General features: G+C 49.4%; 1 long non-coding RNA gene across 1 annotated transcript; it reads left to right on the plus strand.

The window, feature by feature from the left end:
• Positions 1 to 16,001: 16,001 nt before the first annotated feature.
• Positions 16,002 to 17,799, plus strand: LOC132518736 (uncharacterized). The gene is made up of 4 exons (XR_009539940.1): positions 16,002 to 16,060; positions 16,665 to 16,748; positions 17,245 to 17,306; positions 17,726 to 17,799. It is a non-coding gene; the product is annotated as an uncharacterized LOC132518736 (long non-coding RNA).
• Positions 17,800 to 19,679: the final 1,880 nt, after the last annotated feature.

Raw genomic sequence — 19,679 nt, forward strand, 5'->3', positions numbered from 1 at the left:
TGGAAAAGAATTATAAAAAAATAATGTACATATATGTGTATGTATTTGTATAACTGAGTCACTCTGCTGTACAGCAGAGACTGGCACAATATTGTAAATCAACTCTACTTCAATTTAAAATAAAGAAATAACCGTGCTTCCCTGGTGGCGCAGTTGTTGAGAGTCCACCTGCCGATGCAGGGGACACAGGTTCGTGCCCCGGTCCGGGAAGATCCCACATGCCGCAGAGCTGCTAGGCCCGTGAGCCATGGCTGCTGAGCCTGTGCGTTCGGAGCCTGTGCTCCACAACGGGAGAGGCCACAACAGCGAGAGGCCCGCGTACCGCAAAAAAAAAAAAAAAAAAAGAAAGAATTAACCATATTAAGAGCATATATAATAAATATAATATATCCCAGTATGGGGGCACATGTTAAGGGCATAGTACACAGGTAAGGAATAGGGGAGTGTCTGTGAGCACCTGTCCTCTGCTGCCTCTCCCAGGCCCAGCACAGCTGTTTGAGTCCCATCACACACAGGGAAGCCTCTGCTCTGCCGACCCCCACCTCACCCACACCCCACCTCCCCAGAGAGCCAGCCCCAACCTTTTCCAGGTTCTAGAAGGAATGCTTCTGGTGCTGGAGGGCTCACCCAGGGTGACTGAACAGGGGTTGGGGCAAGACTGGGGATGTGTTTACGTGATCTAGAAAGTGAAAAGCCAATCCACAGAATAGGAGGAAATAATTGGAAATCATATATGTGATAAGGGAATTGTATCTAGAATGGATTTTTAAACACTCCTACAACTCAAGAATAAAAAGATGTTATCCAATAAAAGTGGGCAAAGGAGCTAAAGAGACATTTCTCCAAGAAAGGTACGCAGGGAGCCAATAAACACATGAAAAGATGCTCAACACCATGAGCCACCAGGAAGTGCAAACCCAAACCACGACGAGGTATCACACCCACTAGGGCAGTTGAAATCAAAAAGTCAAATAACAACGAGTCTTGGTGACACGTGGAGAAATCAGAATCCTCATTCACTGCTAGTGTGAATGTAAAATGGTGTAGCTGCTGTGGAAAAAGGTCTGGCAGTTCCTCAAATGAGTAAACATACAGTTACCACATGACCCAGCAATTCCACTCCCAGGGATCTAGCAAAAGAGTTGAGAACAGCTTCAAACACATACTTGTACACAAATGTTCACAACAGCCAAAAGGTGTTAGCCACCCAAGTGTCCATCAGCAGATGAATGGATAAACATGGGGTCCATCCTTACACAGGAATATTATTCAGCCTTAAAAAGGAAATTCTGACATATGCTACAACATGGATGAACCATGAAAACATTATAAATGAAGCCAATCACAAAAGACCACATATTGTATGATTCTATTTATATGAAATATCCCAAAGAGGGAAATCTCATAAGACAGAAGTAGATTGGTGGTTGCTTAGGGCTGGGGTAGGGGTTGGGGAGATAGGGGGCGACAGGTAAAGGGTACAGGGTTTCTTTTTGAGGTAGTGAAGATATTCTTAAAATGACTGCGACAGGAGTTCCCTGGTGGTGCAGTGGTTAAGAATCCGCCTACCAATGCAGGGGACACGGGTTCGATCCCTGGTCCGGGAAGATCCCACATGCCACGGAGCAACTAAGCCAGTGCGCCACAACTACTGAGCCTGCGAGCCACAACTACTGAGCCCACGCACCTAGAGCTCGTGTTCTGCAAAGAGAAGCCACCATAATGAGAAGCCCGAGCTCGCCACAACTAGAGAAGGCCCACACCCAGCAACGAAGACCTAATGCAGCTAAAAATAAATACATAAATTTATTTTAAAAAATGACTGTGATGATGGTTGTACAACTCTGTGAATAGGAAAAGCCATTAAAGTGTACACTTCAAATGGTGAATGGTATGGTACGTGAGTTATATTTCAATGAAGCTTTTTGAAAAAAAAATACACACTAAGCTGTTTAAATAAAAACAAGATTTGTGGCTACTGGCTATCATACTGGTCAGCACATGCCTCCGTGAAAGAAAAACACCAGAAAAATCAGAGCTTGCAGGACACTGAAAACTGCAAGTATTCACTCTGAGAAATCAGACATGGTAGAAAAAAAAAAAACTGTGGACTAAAATTGACAGAAGAATCAAATCTTCTTAGCAAAAGTGAGCTCTGCAAAACCTGGCCAGGGAATCTTGCCATAGAAGGAAACTTCAAAAAGATGCAAAGCTAGCTTAGGTGAGTAAGGTGAACCCAGCCACACAAGTGAGAGCTGACTCAACCCTTCCACCTCACCATGAACTTGAGAGCTGTGTGCTTTCAAGTACTGGCCAGAATTCGGGGGGGAAGCTCGTTTCACACCCCGGGGAGCCACTCTGAGGACAATGTGGCATTTTCTATTACAATCGAAAATGTATCCATCAGTTGTCTTCTTGGGCTTAAAGAACACGCGTTGGTACATGCAGAGATCTAAAAACTCACAAAAGCAACTGGAAATTTTGATGGCTTTCAAGGAGCTCAACCAAATGACATGAGGACTGGCATGGGAGACCTCTTTTTCACAGTATACCATTTGGTGCCATACGTTGCCCAGTTTTTAACAAGGAGAATTTGTTCACTTAACTACACAAATTGAGGTAGGCTGGGACCTGGGACCCTTTGCTGCAGTGCTTGCACCTGGACAAACATCTCCTGGAGCACCAGAATCTCCGCAACAGAATACAGAGAAACTATAAGGGACTAAAAATAACTGCATCCAAGCATAGTTGTGGCGAATTCTGAACAAGATATAAAATGACCAAAAACCCAGTTGCTACTTCTGAGGTGCTGGGGGAAAAGCAGTGTACTGTGCATGATACCTGCACACAGCACCACCAAGGGCGTGAGGCCACCTACGCCACCCCTCTGGGGGGACCCATGGACCTGCCCCCCCATCCCATTTAAAGGACCAGCTCCCCCACCTCAGGGGGCGAGCAAGGGCCCCCGATCCTTGTTTTCTCTCCTTCACAGCACGAGTCCCAGTAAAGCCCTGCCTGAATTCCTCATCTGGCTTCCTATCAATTTCTATTGATTAAAGAGTCCAAGGAGCCAAGTGGGTAACAAAAGTAAAACACTGAGAAAAAAAATACCACATACAAAGGAGATGTCTGGAACTAATTACATCCTAACATATATACTGGTTCTCTACCAGGGGCAATTTTGCCCCCTGGTGGGACCTTGGCAGTGTCTGGAGACAGTTTTGAACGTCACGACTGATTGGGGAGGGGCTGTCACTGGCATCTGGTGAGTGGAGGCCAGGGATGCTGCTCAACACCCTACAGTGCACAGAACGGCCCCCCAAAAAAGAACTATCTGGTACTGAATGTCGACAGTGCTAAGTTTGAGAAACCCTGGGGTATAAAAACTAAATCCCAAAAATAATGTTGGAGGGGGGCAAAAAAAAAAAAACGCAGGCGATGACTACAGACAGTAGTATTCCGTTAGGGCAGTTTTTAAACACACACACACACACACACACACACACACACACACACACACACACACACACACACACACACACACACACACACACACACACACACACACACACACACACACACACACACACACCCCTACACCCCCCCACACACACACAACCAATCAAACAAACAGGGCTTTCCTGGTGGCGCAGTGGTTGAGAATCTGCCTGCTAATGCAGGGGACACGGGTTCGAGCCCTGGTCCGGGAGGATACCACATGCCGCGGAGCAACTAAGCCCGTGAGCCACAAAACTACTGAGCTTGTGCGTCTGGAGCCTGTGCTCCGCAACAAGAGAGGCCGCGATAGTGAGAGGCCCGCGCACCGCGATGAAGAGTGGCCCCCGCTTGCCACAACTAAAGAAAGCCCTCGCACAGAAACGAAGAACCAACACAGGAAAAATAAATAAACTGCTACCCCCAACATCTTCTAAAAAACAAACAAACAAAAAGCCTACATACACAGACTAGAAAGTGATATGTCAAATTACAGATGGCTACCTCTGGGGAGGGAGGGGGACAAATATCTGTACTGTTTTACCAGTGTGTGCAGCAAATATGGCTAAATGTTAAAATTGGTATATTACTTCTGTACATTTCTTTGAATTATTTCATTAAAAAGCAAATATGGAACTGGTGTTTCGTTGAGATTAAGGAATTACTTTGGATCTGGAAGAAAATCATTTCTCTGTGAAAACTCACCAATAATAGAATAATAACGATATCATGGTAGTTAATGAATGTCTACTCCACATAATGCATCACTCACTGTAGACAGGGTATCTCCGTATCTGCATTATTAAGCATTGGGGGATAATTCTTAGTTGTAAGTGCAGCCCCATTCAGGGCAGGGTGTTGAGAAGTATCCCTGGCTTCCACCCACTAGATGCCAGTAGTACCCCACCTCCACCCGCCAGGTGGTACAAAAATGTCTCCAGATATTGTCAAGTGTCCCTGGGGGTAAAATTATCCCAGGGTTGAAAAATCACTGCTCTAGACCGTTCATTTGATACTAGAGTCTTTTCTCCCAAGTCCAAGGTCGTTAAGTGCTGTCATTCTGCCGCCTGCATTTCAGGGGTCTAAGACTTTAATATGAGGAGGACGACCACAATGATGAGCTGACACTAAAAATAATCAACACCTTTTTTTTTTTTTTTTTAGGCCAAACCGCTTAGCATGCGGGATCTTAGTTCCCCGACCAGGTACTGAACTCGGGTCCTCGTCGGTGAAAGCTCAGAGTCCTAACCACTGGACCGCCAGGGAATTCAAATAATAGTCCACACTTTACATCCCACACATTACTTGCTAAATGCACGTACCGTTATGTACGTTCGATTTACAGGCTGGAAATAGGCTCTGAGGCTTAGCAACTTGTCTACTACCACCAGAGAGTTGATTAAGGCTTGGGGCCACGACTGGCGCCCAGCTGAGCAGAAGGTCTGACGGGACACGAGATAGTAAAAATCAACTGAGAAAGTACCTGCCCTGTCATTCATCATGCTGGGAGGATGGATAAAGCCAGATGCAAAATTATCGGGAAACGTATCCTCCAAGAACACGCTACAGCTGTAAAGTGACAAAACAACTCCCTTTTGAGCCATTCCCGTCTACCTCGCTGAATACTCTGTCCATTAAAAGCACAGCTTCTGACCGAAGTCCAATCAGAAGGAAGACAACGTCCCTCTCCTGCCAGTCAGGCCTGATTCTCTTAGATACCAAGAATCCGTCTCCATCTCCACCCAGATGCAGGGCTCAGATAAGAGGTTTCCGAACATACAATCCACAGGCATCTTATCTTCTTGGTTCCCAAGGACACAGGGCCTGGGTCCACTCGCCGTCCAGACCCAACGCTGACCCCTCTGCATGGAGCTCAGTTTTGCTCTGAGCCAATGGAAACCAGGATGCATTTACATCTCACCTACACCCACCCTTCCCCAAAATCCTACAGTGAGTCCGACCCAGGTCCTAAGGCCCAGGGGGTCAGAAGGTCACACGCTAACCAAAACCTCCGGGGCTCAGTCCAGTCCCACCGACCTTCACCCGGGCGGGACCCGGGAATTCAAGCTTTTAAAGACCCCGCCCCCTACTCTTGGAACTGCGCCCCGCCCTCTGACTCATTCCCACCGCCGCCCGCCACTCCTCCAGCCTCGGCCGACGAGCAGACGCGGGGCCAGGACCTGCGGTGGACACAGGAAAAACCTCCCTCTGGAGAAGCAGGCTGGGCCGTGAAAGCAACCGCAGCGCCCATCGCCCACTCTCCGACCGCCGCTCCCGCTTCCGGCTCCAGGGCTGCTGGGAGCGGAAAAGGGGTCAAGCCTTCGGCTTGGGACTGGTGGAGCCCCGAGGATGGGAGGGCCAACGGCATCCTCCAATCACCGAGCAGAGAAAGGCGATTTCCCCCGCCCCCCCGCGGGACGCGGTTGAGCCCAATGTCCGGCCTCTCCCCGCTAGGTCATTCCTGAAACCAAAATTAAGTTGTGGGCGCGGTTAAGGAGGGATCCGCCTAGTGGGCGTGGTTATCGCCTAACGAGGCCCGGGGATACTGCTGGGGGCGTGGCCTCCCACTAATCTCTGAGCGCCCAGGTTACTCTGATAAGCAATGGCCGCTCGCATAAGCAATAAATGCTTATTTCTCCGAACATGTTCCTCATGCTAACACACCCGTATAAAAAGACATTCCCATTGTTGGAATGTTTCTCCCCTGAAAGTCTTTTATTTCTTGGGGAAATGGGGTCATATTTTATTCATTTCTCTACGTGTTGCTTTTGTTACTAATATATGCCTTGTGATATCCTATAGTGGCCACTGGATGGCGACCTAGCTCGTGTTTTCACTTTTGTACCTATATATGTATTTGTATTGGGTGATGGAAAAATGCATGGGGACTCCTAAAAAAAAATGCTCTTTAAGCATCTCTGTATTCCAGACTCTGTTGTCTGCACGGGGGAAGACAGCAGTAAACGAACACAAAAATCGTTGCCCTCCTCCTTCTTAGATTCCAGTGGGGAGGGACAAAAATTAACCATATAAAGAGCATATATAATATAATGTATCCCAATGTCGACAGGAGAGTGGCTCTGAGCACCTGCTGCTTCTGCTGCCTCCCCAGGGCCCTGCACAGATGTTTGTTCCAATCGCACACAGAGAAGCCTCTACTCTGCCCTAACCGCCCCCTCTCCCCTTTTAGGGACCCATCCCCAGCCTTTTTCCAGGTTCTAGGCAGGATGCTTCTCGTACAGGGAGGGCTGCCAGGGTGACTGAGGTGAGGCTGGGACAGGCCTGGGGACTCTGCGAGCAGTTCCTGGCTGTGAACTGTCATCTCAGGCGTTTGGAGAAGTTCAGATGTGCAGTGGATGGTGTCCAGGATGGGCTGCAGCTGGTTTATTTGCATTAAACTAACAGGCTCAATTTGGGGAGAATTGAAAATTCGTATAGGTATCCTTTTTTAAGGGCATGTCTGTCGATTCAGAAACAATAACTTCGTCATAATATAGTGTACACAAGTCAGTTCAGAGTGAATTATGGAACTGAATGTAAGAGATAAAACACTAAAACATCCGGAAGAAACACAGGAGAAAAATCTTGGGACTTCCGTGGTGGCGCAGTGGTTGGGACTCCACGCTCCCAATGCAGGGCCCAGGTTCCATCCCTAGCCAGGGAACTAGATCCCACATGCATGCCACAACTAAGAGTTCACATGCCACAACTAAGGAGCCCACCTGCCGCAACTAAGGAGCCCATCCGCAACGAAGACCCAGCGCAACCAAATAAATAAATAAATATTAAAAAAAAAATCTTTGTGACCTTGGGTTAGGCAAAGAATTCTCAGCTAGGATACAAAATGTGGCAAATACACACAATGAAAAGATCAAGTTGGTCATTAAACTTTTAAACATTTGCTCATTGAAAGTCACTATGAAGAAAGCAAGCAGGCAAGCCACAACAAGGAGAAGATATTTGTGAAATAGACACAGACAAAGTAATTGTAACCACAATATACAAAGAAAACGTTCGGTGGAGAAAAATAGTGACCACAAGAGGGCGCCCTTTCACTAGCAAAACCTCCTAGTTGGCTGCTTCGAAACAGCCACTGAAGTATTTCAGGATAAAGGAGATGTTACTGAACCAAACTGGGTCTGCTCACCTGCGGGCAGTAAAGCCAGTTTACTGACCAGGGTTGTGGTGAAGGAAAGGGCAGTGTTTATCGCAGGCGCCAAGCCAGAAGTCCAGGAAGCTAGTGCTCAAAAGCCCCAGACTCACTCCCCAATAGTTTTCAGGGAAAGGGTTTTGAAGACGGGGTGAGGGAGGGGGTGGTGTGTGTGCGTGATCGGCTGGTGGTCGTTCTTCTGATTGGTTGGTGGTGAGGTAATCAGGCGTCAACATCATAAACCTGGTTCCAATTGGTCTGGGGTCTACGTGCTTGTGGGCATCATGCAGTTTACTTCATCCACCTAGTGGTTTTTTCAGTATCTCCAAAACAGCTCAAAAGACACGGCTCAGAATATGATCTATAGCCCTTGAGGAGGTACGGAAGGTCCTTGACTTTAATGGCTAAATCATTGCTATTTCGTCTTGCTTGGCTGTTTTACTTTCTTTCTGCATTTTGTCCCTTCTCTGATTGAATTTATTCTTCGGAACTCGAGGAAGGCCTAGGAGGCTAAAGGTTTTTTTTACAGACAAGAGGAACGTGGAGGACATGGTGGGTGGGTTTGTCCTGCAAAGGCCCCATAGGGTCCTGCTTGGTTATAGGGGCACAGAATGCAATTTACAGAGTTAAGGGGGGAAATATGAATAATTTACATATACGTATGTATATATACACAGAGAGAAGATGAAAAAGAAAAAGGGACAAGATATTAACATTGGGGAAAGTGGATGAATGGTATGTTCAGGAGTTCTTGGTCTGATCTTGCAACTTTTCTGTAAGCTTGAAATTATATCAAAATAAAAAGTTATCCCCAAGTAATGTCCTAGTTTGTACTAGAAAGCATATAGATAGCCAACCAGTGATGAAAGAACATGAGTAATCTATTTTAATTGTCCGCGACCATTTGCTTTCATTCTTTTTCCTGGATTTATTGCTGTGTTTTCCAAGAATATAACTGGTAAGATCATCCCTTTAAGGAATTTTATAATAGCTTATTTGTGGTTGAAAACAGTGGGTCCCAAATGAAGCTACTTCCCTCAGTCACGTGGAAGCTTTTTCTTTTTGGTTTTTCATGCCGAATTTTATTCTCACATGTATTTCCTTAAATAATAAACTAGACACACAGATTGGGACAGTAACAGGAGAAATTCTCCATCATCACGTGGAATCATCATGTCCAGCACTGCAAATCCAGGGAGAGCACAGGTTCTCACACTGGGATGGCCAGACCAACTGCATCAGCTACCCACTCCCCCCACCCCCGGCCTGGCTAGAAATGCAAATTCTCAAGCTCCCCCCGCCCACCAGTAGGGGTTCTTATTCACACACAAGTTTAAGAACCATTGATTCAAAAATATGAAGGTAAATAACCTAAGAAAAGTAACAAACAGCAGACTCCAAGGAACCCCACCGAGGACACAGCAGGGGATGCTCATTTGTCATTTGAGATCTTTGGGTTCCATTTGCTTCACTTTATTTTGTGTTTATATTTTTTAAATTGAAATCTAGTTGCTTTACAATATATTAGCGTCAGGTGTACAGCATTGTGATTCAGTATTATTACAGATTACACTCTTAAAAGTTATTACCGGGGCTTCCCTGGTGGCGCAGTGGTTGGGAGTCTGCCTGCCGATGCAGGGGACGCGGGTTCGCGCCCCGGTCCGGGAGGATCCCACATGCCGCGGAGCGGCTTGTCCCGTGGGCCATGGCCGCTGAGCCTGCGCGTCCGGAGCCTGTGCTCCGCAGCGGGAGAGGCCACAGCAGTGAGAGGCCCGTGTGCCGCAAAAAAAAAAAAAAAAAAAAAAGTTATTACCAAAGAATGGATTTATTTCATGTTTAGAAGCAACGTGTCAGTGTACTTCTTTGGTGGAACGTTATTTTAAAGTATCCTAGATGCTAGATAATAGAAAGATGGATAAACAGAGGAACTGAAGGGTCAGGGCTCCACCCACCACAACGACCCAGATCCATCTGACTCTGTGATTCTGGCGTCCCATCTCAGAGGATGGGCAGAAATGAGCCTCTAAATCAGGACTGGAGGTGGACAGCCTAGAGGCTGATGAGGGAAACCTGGCATCTGGCTACCAGGAGATCCCTTCTGAGAAGGAAGAAGTTCCTACCACCGTGAATCCCCTAATGTGAAAGTTTTCCCACTGGGAGGATGTGAAGCAACTGGGCCCTCAGGCACTGCTGGGAAGGAGGGATCCACTCAAAACGGACAAAAGGCACATTTCTGAGGTGATGGAAAGTTGCTCAAATTGGATTGTGGTGATGGTTGTACAATTGGACAAATTTACTAAAGATCAAGGAACCCTGTGCTTAAACACAGGTCAACTCACATTTTGTACAGGTCAATGAAGCTGTAATAAAAAGTTTTCCCAGAAGAGGGCGCCAGAGACCACAAATTCAACTCAGAACATGCCTTGGGTATGAGATCTACGGCCACCTTCCTCTCTTTCCACCTCATAAAGGGAGTGAGCTGGACCCCCAGGAAGGTGTTCTGCAGCCTCTCCACACCGTGGGGGTCTCGCTGGGCTAAAGCCACCACCTTCCTTTAGATGATGCCATTGGAGTGAACAACTGGCCAACTGGGAGTTTGCCCGTAAGCCCTCAGCAGCCTAAAATGCCTGGTTTAACCAACCTTAGTCCCGCTGAGCCCTAAATGTACACCAGGGGGCTGGATGGACAAGTCAGTTAAGCACGTGACACGGAGGGCTGATGTTGGGACATCACCTGGGTCACATCCCTTCACCAAGTCACAGCGGAGGGGTCTTTACAGGGCAAAGTATGAATTGGGATGAATTGACAATATGGGATGTAACAAGGAGGCCAGGGCTTGGCCATCAAAAGACCACCTCAGGGGACTTCCCTGGTGGTCCAGTGGTTAAGACTCTGCGCTCCCAGTGCAGGGGGCTGGGTTCGATCCCTGGTCAGGGAACTAGATCCCTCATGCCGCAAGTAAGACCCAGTGCAGCCAAATAAAAAAGAAAGAAAGACAAAAAAGACAACCTCAGTACCACCACCCTGCCCAGCCCCGGTGGGGAAGAGTCAGAGGACGCAGAGCTTCCTGTGGGGGGCCATCTTGGACCTCCACCTGCGACCCAGCCATCTGGGAGAAATAAGCCCCCCAAAAATGCACTTGGAGGAACACAAGAGTCATCCACCCAGCCACCCTTTCAGCCACGCATGGACAGCACGGACAAGAAAGAATTAAATAGGGACTTCCCTGGTGGTCCAGTGGTTAAGAATCCGCCTTCCAATGCAGGGGACGCGGGTTCGATCCCTGGTCAGGGAACTAAGATCCCACATGCCGTGAGGCAACTAAGCCCGCACGCTGCGACTACTGAGCCTACGCACCACAACTAAAGAAAAGCCTGTGTGCCACGACAAAGAGCCTGCGCACGGCAACAAAAGATCCCAAGTGCCACAACTAAGACCCGACACAGCCAAAAATAAAATAAATTGCAAAATAAGAATTAAATAAAACCAAAAAAATCACGGGGTGATGAGCAGGATTAGGGGAGCAAGAGAGAGAAAGTGATGGAGCCTTACTGAGAAGAGATTTTAAATTGAGTTCTGGATGGCAGAAGATGATCCCTGTAAAACAGGAAACAAGAAAGGCTGAAACATGGATAAATGTTCACCAGTGACCCAGCACTGAACCAGTTAAGCCCCCTCCAGATTCCTGACCACTAGAACCCATGTGAGGTGATGTTTCTTATTTCAAGGCACTAAGCTAGGGGGCACTTTGTTATGCAGCAGTAGCTAACTAACACATCTGGATTTCTTCAGAAGTTGCAGGTCCCAGAGACCAAAAATCCACTTCTGGGATGGACACACCTTCCTCTAAGCTTAGGTCCATGGGATGGCTCAACCTATCACTACATGGACAGTTCAAATGTGGGGCTTCCATGGGCTTCCCTGGTGGCGCAGTGGTTGAGAGTCTGCCTGCCGATGCAGGGGACACGGGTTCGTGCCCCGGTCTGGGAAGATTCCACATGCCGCGGAGCGGCGAGGCCCATGAGCCATGGCCGCTGAACCTGCGCGTCCGGAGCCTGTGCTCCATAACGGGAGAGGCCACAACAGTGAGAGGCCCGTGTACCTCAAAAAAAAAAAAAATGTGGGGCTTCCAGCAATCCCACTCCTGGGCATATATCCTGAGAAAACTATAATTAGAAAAAATACATGCACCCCAATGTTCATTGCAGCACTATTTACAATAGCCAAAACATGGAAGCAACCTAAACGTCTGTCAACAGAGGAATGGATAAAGAAGTCGTGGTACATATATTCAGTGGAATATTACTCAGCCATAAAAAAGAATGAAATAGTGCCATTTGCAGCAACATGGGTGGACCAAGAGATTGTCATACTAAGTGAAGTAAGTCAGACAGAGAAAGACAAATATCATATGATATCACTCATATTTGGAATCTAATTTTAAAAAATGATACAAATGAACTTATTCACAAAACAGAAACAGTCTTATGGATATCGGAAAAAAACTTAATGTCTACCAAAGGGGAAACGTGGTGAGGGTGAGGGATAAATCAGGAGCTTGGGAATAACATATACACACTACTATATATGAGATAGATAACCAACAAGGACCTACTGTATAGCACAGGGAACTCTAATCAATATTCTGTGATAACCTATATAAGAATCTGAAAAAATGAATATATGTATATGTATAACTGAATCACTTTGCTGTACACCTGAAACTAACACAGTATTGTAAATCAACTCTACTCCAATAAAAAATTTTTTTTTGTTTTTGGCTACACCACGTGGCTTGTGGAATCTTATTCCCCAACCAGGGATCAAACCCAAGCCCTCAGCAGTGAGAGCATGGACCCCTAACCACTGGACTTCCAGGGCAGTCCCAACTATACTCCAATAAATTTTTTTTTTAAAATGAACCATTTCAGCAAGTCCTGAAATAAAGGAAAATTAATTTCATTTCGCAAAAAAAAAATGTGGGAGCTTAATTTAGATCTGGGCATTAGGGCATAAGGGTTATGCATGTACGTCATGGGTTCAAATCCCAGCTTAGCCACTTAGTAACGGCTCGACCCGGGGCAGGTCAGTTAACCTCTCTGAGCTTCATTTTCCTCCTCTGTAAAAGGGGGATGTCAGGATTCATGGAGGATAGAGTGGGTTGCTATAGTTACTTAATTTTTCTTTTGAACCTTGTAGAGCGTAGAATTGTATCCCCTAAAAACATACATTTAAATCCTAACCCGCGTTAGCTGGGAACGGGACCTTGTTTGGAAAGAGGGTCTTTGCAGATGTAATTAGTTAAGATGAGGTCATACTGGAGTGGGGTGGCCCCAAACCCAGCGACTGGTGTCCTTGTAAGAAAAGGGACATTTGGATACAGGCATACACACGCACACAGACACCATGTGAAGACACAGGCAGAGCTTAGGGTGACGCTTCTGCCAACCAAGGATGCCAAGGATGGGCAGCAACTCCAGAAGCTGGAAGAGGCGGGAAGGATCCTCGCCTGAGCCTTCAGAGGGAGCAGGGCCCTGCCTGCCAAAGCCTTGATTTTGGACTTCCCGTCTCCGTCTCCAGAATGTGAGAGAAGAAATTTCTGTTGTTTTAAGCCACCCAGTTTGTGGTCATTTGTGACAGCGGTGCCAGGAAAGGAACACAAACCTCTTTCCACCAGGTGGCAGAAAGCAAACCTCAATCAATTCTGAGTAATTTGATAAATTCACTTTTCCTGGGGCCAGGCTAAGTTCAAGGAGATTCACGTGGTGGCTGAGTGGGGACAGCTGGGGGCATTGGGCCCTTGAGCAGCTCCCAGCCCGGCCAGTGTCTCTGGAGGGTCCCTGTCCTGCTGCTTCTTGGTCATTCATCTGTTGCCTGGACACGAGGGCTGTTTACCTACAGGCTTCTGCAGCTTCTCCCTCACTCCTGTCACTTGGCTATGGTCTGTGGCCCACGAGGCCCACTGGGAGGTTCTGGGGATGGGGGAGAGAATTTGGGGGGTTGAAACCTGTCACTACCTCCCAGCTGTCACCTCCCTGAGGTCACTCCACAGGCCCCTCTCCACCCTGGGCTCTCTCTTGAGCCCTCTGCCTGGTCTACACCCAACCCAGGTGACCCTGTGGCCTCTGGGCATCCAGGTCTGAGGTCTCTGGGGGTGAGCCCAGGGAATTCCAAAGCTTTGGAAATGCAAACAGTTTTCCTCTCAAACTTTCATCCAGACCTTGGATTTCCAAAGTAAACCACAGCGACTTGAGAGCCAAGAAGGAAATCTTTGCTTCCTTCTCTCCTAGCTGCTGTGTCATCCATCCCCTTCCTGAGGGCTCAGGGAGGATGCTTCTCTGCCCGCCAGGCTGGAGCAAGCGGGGGACAGTTAAAGGAAGAAGCAGGGGTGAGCCCACACCAGCCAAAGGGCCAACTATCACCCCAGCCCCAGGTGCGGGGGGCTTTCCACAAGTGAGGATGAAATGGCTGCTATAAAACGGCTCCCATTTCTACAAGGACCTAGGAATTTCTCTTTTTTAAGAACCTCAGATCTATGAAACTAATACAACATTGTATATCAATTATACTCCAATATAAAATAAAAATTAAAAGAAAAAAAGAGACTCTCAGATCTGCACTGACCAGCAGAACTTTCTAAGATGATGGGAATGTTCTAGATCTGCAGTGCGGACAGTCAGGTGTGGATACTAAGCAACTGAAATTCATTTGGTCAGTGGCCCCCAGGAACTGAGGTTTAAATTTTATTTAATTGTAATTCATTTTAATTTAAATAACCACAGGTACCCAGTGGATACAGTAGAAGACAAGATAGCCTCGGATAAACTGGTATGTCCAGCTGACTGTCTACAAACAGGGAGAGGGGCAATTAGCAGTCTGGACCATAAATAAAATACACTTCCATTAAGGGCCAGTGGAGGGATTGTGGGTGAAAACCTTTATTTGTGGCTCGTACATGGCAGCCCTCACTTTGTCCTCCATAGACAAGCCACAAAACCCAATTTGTGTGTTTACATCATAACCTCTGGGGGCTACGCATCCAAAGATCTGAACCCTCAGTCACCCGTTTCCTTCCATCCTCCCCCCATGGCAAAGCACAGACTTGGGTGGGGGGAAAGAGAGAGTGCCTGGTTGTGTGGATCCCGAGCCAGCATACCCACCCAAGTGCCTGTGACCAGGTGCGAGCAAGTGGGAGAATCCCGTCAGCATTCGGTGAATTTTGAACACAGCAGGGTATAGGGCCATGGAGATTACGAGATTAGCTCCAACAGAAGCCAGATTTGGAGAAAAATAAGAAAGGGGGGGTGGAGGCCTCCCTGAGGTGCTAACCTCTGTACCAGAGCCGAAGGTGAGGGATCCAGCCAGTGGCAGTCAGGGGACAGGCTCTCCCTGGCTCAGGAAGGAACAGCCAGTGCCAATGTTCTGGGGTTGACCTCTCACCCCCAGACTCTGATCTGACCACTTGCCATCTCAAGCAGGCATTTCACACGAAAACAGGACTCCTGAATCCCTCCACATACACCCCACCACTTATCTCTGAGGTACCCTAAGCCTAGAGTAGGCACTACGCTTCCCTCCTTGGCCTTGAACCTGGAAAAATTGTACCAGCCTCAAGGCCTTTGCAGTTCCAGCTTTTTATTCTCAGATTTCTCAGAGTCTCGGTCCCCGGGCTTGAAGGGCAGCTGGGAAAATTCGCTGATAAGATGCACAGCCCCGGGCTTGGCTCCTAGGGAGCCATTGAGTTTTCCCCAAGAAAGGGGACTGAAGCTTCGTTTGCATTGCACGTTATTTAATATTGAGGAAAAGGTTCTTAGTCTAGATCTAAGGATTGGAGTGAGAGTGCAGAAGACTCTCCCCATCCCCACCCCCAGCCCCGAGCCACTCCTGGGCAAGACGAAAAATTGACAGGGCTTCTCACCAAACAAGGCAAATACACACCGCCCAGTTCCTCCTCAAGTTGCACCCGCTGACTCCAAGCCCCTTGCCCTTCTAAATATCCTCATCCCTGCCTGGATCCCAACCTGCCTGCGACTCCGCACGCTGCCCTTCCCCGCAGCGGGACCGCAAGGGTTAAGCGGCGGCGCCCCGCGCGCTGATTGACAGCCCGGCCAGAGGCTGGGGAGAGCCGACCAATCACCGACGGCGACCGTGGCCCACGTGGGCAAGCGGCCTCGCGATTGGTCGGCACTACCAGCGGCCGCCCGCGGAGCCCGAGCCCACGTGCAGCTGCTGCTAGTTCACGGACCAGCTTCGCGTTGCAGGTGGCGGCGGGGCGGGGCCGGGGCGGGGCGGGGCGGGGCCCGATGGGTCAATTGGCCCCCGGGGATGGGGGGACGTGCTTCCTGTCAGCCTGAACTTGGCTGATCCCGCGACTTCCTCCTCGTTCTTCCTGGGCCACCATCCTAAGGGAGGCGGGTAGGCCTGCCAGTCTCCCGGAGGGCCCCATGGTCCCTGGGCTGGGGAGGAGCCTAGAGGGGAGCTGAGGGGCAGAAGCGAAGTAAAGAAGGGGCTTGGTGCCGCAGGAAAGATTGGGGGTAGAGAGACGTCTCTTTCCTCCTGTCTGAGAAATTTCTCCGAATTCACCTGGCCAACTCTTACTCATCCTTCAAAACCCCTTTCCAAATGATGTTCTCCCGTGCTTTAGGAAATTGTCTCAAAACTAAGGTTGAGCTTTGATATCTTTCTCTGGGGTACCTCCAGCCCTGACTGCTCCTGTCAGGGAGTATGTTTGGCACCGTACGGCGCCCCCACCTCAAAGGGTGAGGCCCCAGGGGGTCCCCACCACTAATCAGCACAGCTGGAAGCACCAGAGTGATGAATGAAAGAACAGAGGATGTAGGGAATGCAGTGGGGTGCTGGCAGTCAGGGAGGGGTTTGGGGGCCCGGGACTGAGTGCTGGAGGAGAGAAGACCAAGGTGGGTGGTGCTGGAGGCCGAGGGTGGGGTGGGGCTAGTTCTGTCCTCTGCTACTGCCCAGCCTTCTGCGCTCAGGATCTGACATCCCCTCTTTACTTTTACAGTCCCTGGCTAAAGTCCTTGTGACTCCAGCCTGAAGACTGACTTCTTGGGGCCATCTCAGCCCCCACGGGCACCCTCAAAGGATGGTGAGGCATTATCCCCTGGGGGAGGGGGCAAGAGGCTCAAATCTTGTTCTCCTGCTCCTGAGGGACGGACATGGGCCGGCTGGCCAGGCCTTCAGCTGGGGACAGTAACCCATCATACTTTAAGGCCTTTCTCTTTAAACTTATTATTACCCAGGTGATAAAACATAGGGCTACATCACCTACTCAGTTACTATTTTATAAGCAAAAGTCCCTCTCTGCGCCTCCCCACCCGCCATTACTTCCCAGGGAAAACCATTTCTATCAGTTTAGGCCAGGGGCAGGCAAGCTTCTGTAAAGGGCCAGAGAGTAAATATTTTCATCTTTAGGCCAAAAATCAAGATGGAAGATACCCTGTGGGTACTTAAGTAATAAGAGAGAAAGCAAACTACCCTCAGGCCTCAGGAGGCCCCACCTCACCCTCTTTGGGGCTGATGACCTGACGGCAGGGATACGGGGAGGCTGTGGGTTTTCTTCATCCCTCCTTCGACCTCTCCAGGCTCATCCTGAGGCCGGCTACTATCAGAATGCCCTGGATCAGCTCAAGCAGCACTTCCCCAGGTGAGGGCGATTCTCGGGGGCTGGAGGCCCCGCTGGGGCCCTAAGTCCCACCGAGGAAAAGAATCCCATCCTTGTCTCCATGGCCCAAAAGACAGGACCAGTGCTGGTGGGGGGCGGGGAGGGGGGAGGAGCCATACTGAAGGCTGAAGCAAAAGGAAAGGAAAGCCAGTAATACCGATCCTGGCTTTCATTTAAATTTTTGATTTTGTTGTTGTTCAGTGTGAATTTGCTTGCATTCAATTACGTTTTTTTAAAATACCGCATTAAAATCATATTCGTCTTGGCGCCTTCTTCAATGTGGCACCTGGAAGGGACTAGCTCACTTGCCAGAACTGCCCTGATGGGAGGCTGGGGGCAGGGCTCATTCTGGGGAAGGGTCTTGAGGCCTCCTCTTGCAGCGGGTTTGTCTTCCCTGGCAGGTTCCCCACTCACTTGATGACACAGATGGACAGCGCTTACTACTTGGTGAGCCCCGGCCCGGGAAGCCCCGCCCCTACTCTCCCCACCACCACCGCCACCAGGCAGCCCCTCAGGAGCCTCCTGGAAAGGCTGTTGAGTTTGGCCTCAGGATCCGGGTTTGGGGGCACCCTCTCCTCTACTTACTTTGCTTATTTTAGGCAAGTGAGTTAACCCAGTGAGCAACAACTTCATGTGAGTTTTTCTTAATTAATAAAAACCTTGCTGTGAAAACAAGTAATTCTGTATTTAAATTAAGGAGAAGTTTCTTCAGCCCACGGTTGATGAGTTAGGGGTACAGCACGTGATGGGAGTCCCTGCCCTTCAGGAATGTATATTCTAGTGTGTGCTGTCTTCTGGAACTTTCCACAAAGATAAGAATGTTCTCTATCAACAGGGTCCAATATGGCACCCGCCAGCCACATGTGGCTGGCTACTGAGCTCCTGTAAGGAGCTGAATTTTAATTGACTGAAAGTTAAAGAGCCACGTTTGACTAGTGGCTACCCCATAGGACCCGGCAGCTCTAAGGGAAGGAGAGAGACAAATAAGCAAATAGAGAAACAAGATTCACAAAATGTAAGTGCTTGAAAGAAAATAGAAGGTGAAGCGGTGAAAGTGAGTCAAGATTTTGAGCTAAGGTAGTCAGGAAGGGCTTCTTGAACATGAGACACAGTGACACCATGTCTCACTGTGTCTCACGTTCACAGTGAGACATGGAAGATAAGGAGTTCCTGCCACCCTAGAGAGAACAGGGAAGGCTGTTTCAGGCAGAGGGCACAGCCCGTGCAAAGGTCCTGGGGCAGGACCGGGCCTGATGTGTTGGAGGAACAGCCAGGAGGCCTGTGTGTCTGGAGCAGAGTGAGCGAGGGGGAGAGAGGGAGGAGGGGAGGGCAGGGAAGGAGCAAGGGCAGGTTGTGCCCCTCTTTGACCTCCACTTCATACCTAGAATGAAAACCAGGGGTCTCCCTAATTACTTCCTACTCTGAGTATGGTAGGCAGTATCCCATTTGATGAGAGCAGGGACCAGAGAGGTAGCATGACTTGCCCAGGGTCATACAGCTGGGGAGAAACATGCACAGCATTCAGTTCTGCACTCTTGCCCACTTCCATTGACCACCTCCCAGTGTGACCGCTGTTGTTCCTTTGCAGTTCCAGGAGATCCGGCAGGGGGTCCAGGAACATCACAAGCAGGTGAATGGGCCTTGTGGGCCGCGGAGGTGGACTTGAGCTTTTCCCCCTGAGGGAGGTGGGAGCCCTGGAGGGCTGGGGACAGAGGGGGCGGGGCCCAAAGTGGAATCCCCAGGGTATCAGTGGATCCCCCACGTCTCAGGAGTGCATCTCTGGTCCTGAGCCTCTTCCCTCCTGTCCTGCTCGCTGGTCCCCGTGTGCCTGGAGGAGGCCAGGGGCCTGTCAGCACATCGCAGGTTAGTTGCCTGTGCTAGGAAGGGGCTTTTATGTGCCAGGCATGGCCGGATGCGGACTCCATGTGTCTGAGGTTCCCAAGGGCCTGGCTCACACTCGGGGGTGGGGGGAGGGACAGGCCTGCACTGGGGGCCCAGCTCCCAGCACGGGGAGCCTTGCCCAGGCTGAGCATGGCGTCCACCCCGCCTGATCTCCTGCCACCTGGCCCCTTTCTCCTGGGTGCTGGCAGGACTTTCTGCCTGTGCCGGATGTGACTGGCAGAGGGCCAGGGCTGTGTCTGCGACTTAGTGGGGCCTGGGGTGGGTAGCTCAGGGAACAGGGAAAGACAGATCCAGAGGCGGGGGTGGGGTGGGGCAGGAAGCAACCAGAACACGGTTATTCATTCAACAGATATTTATCCATCACCTCCTTGCCAAGTGCAGTTGTAGGCGCCAGGGAAATAGCAAAGGAGAACACAGACAAACCGCTGCCCTTGGGGTGAGAGGAGCTTGGTA

This window comes from Lagenorhynchus albirostris, chromosome 3, assembly GCF_949774975.1.
Source record: "Lagenorhynchus albirostris chromosome 3, mLagAlb1.1, whole genome shotgun sequence".
NCBI classification, from domain to species: Eukaryota; Metazoa; Chordata; class Mammalia; order Artiodactyla; family Delphinidae; genus Lagenorhynchus; species Lagenorhynchus albirostris.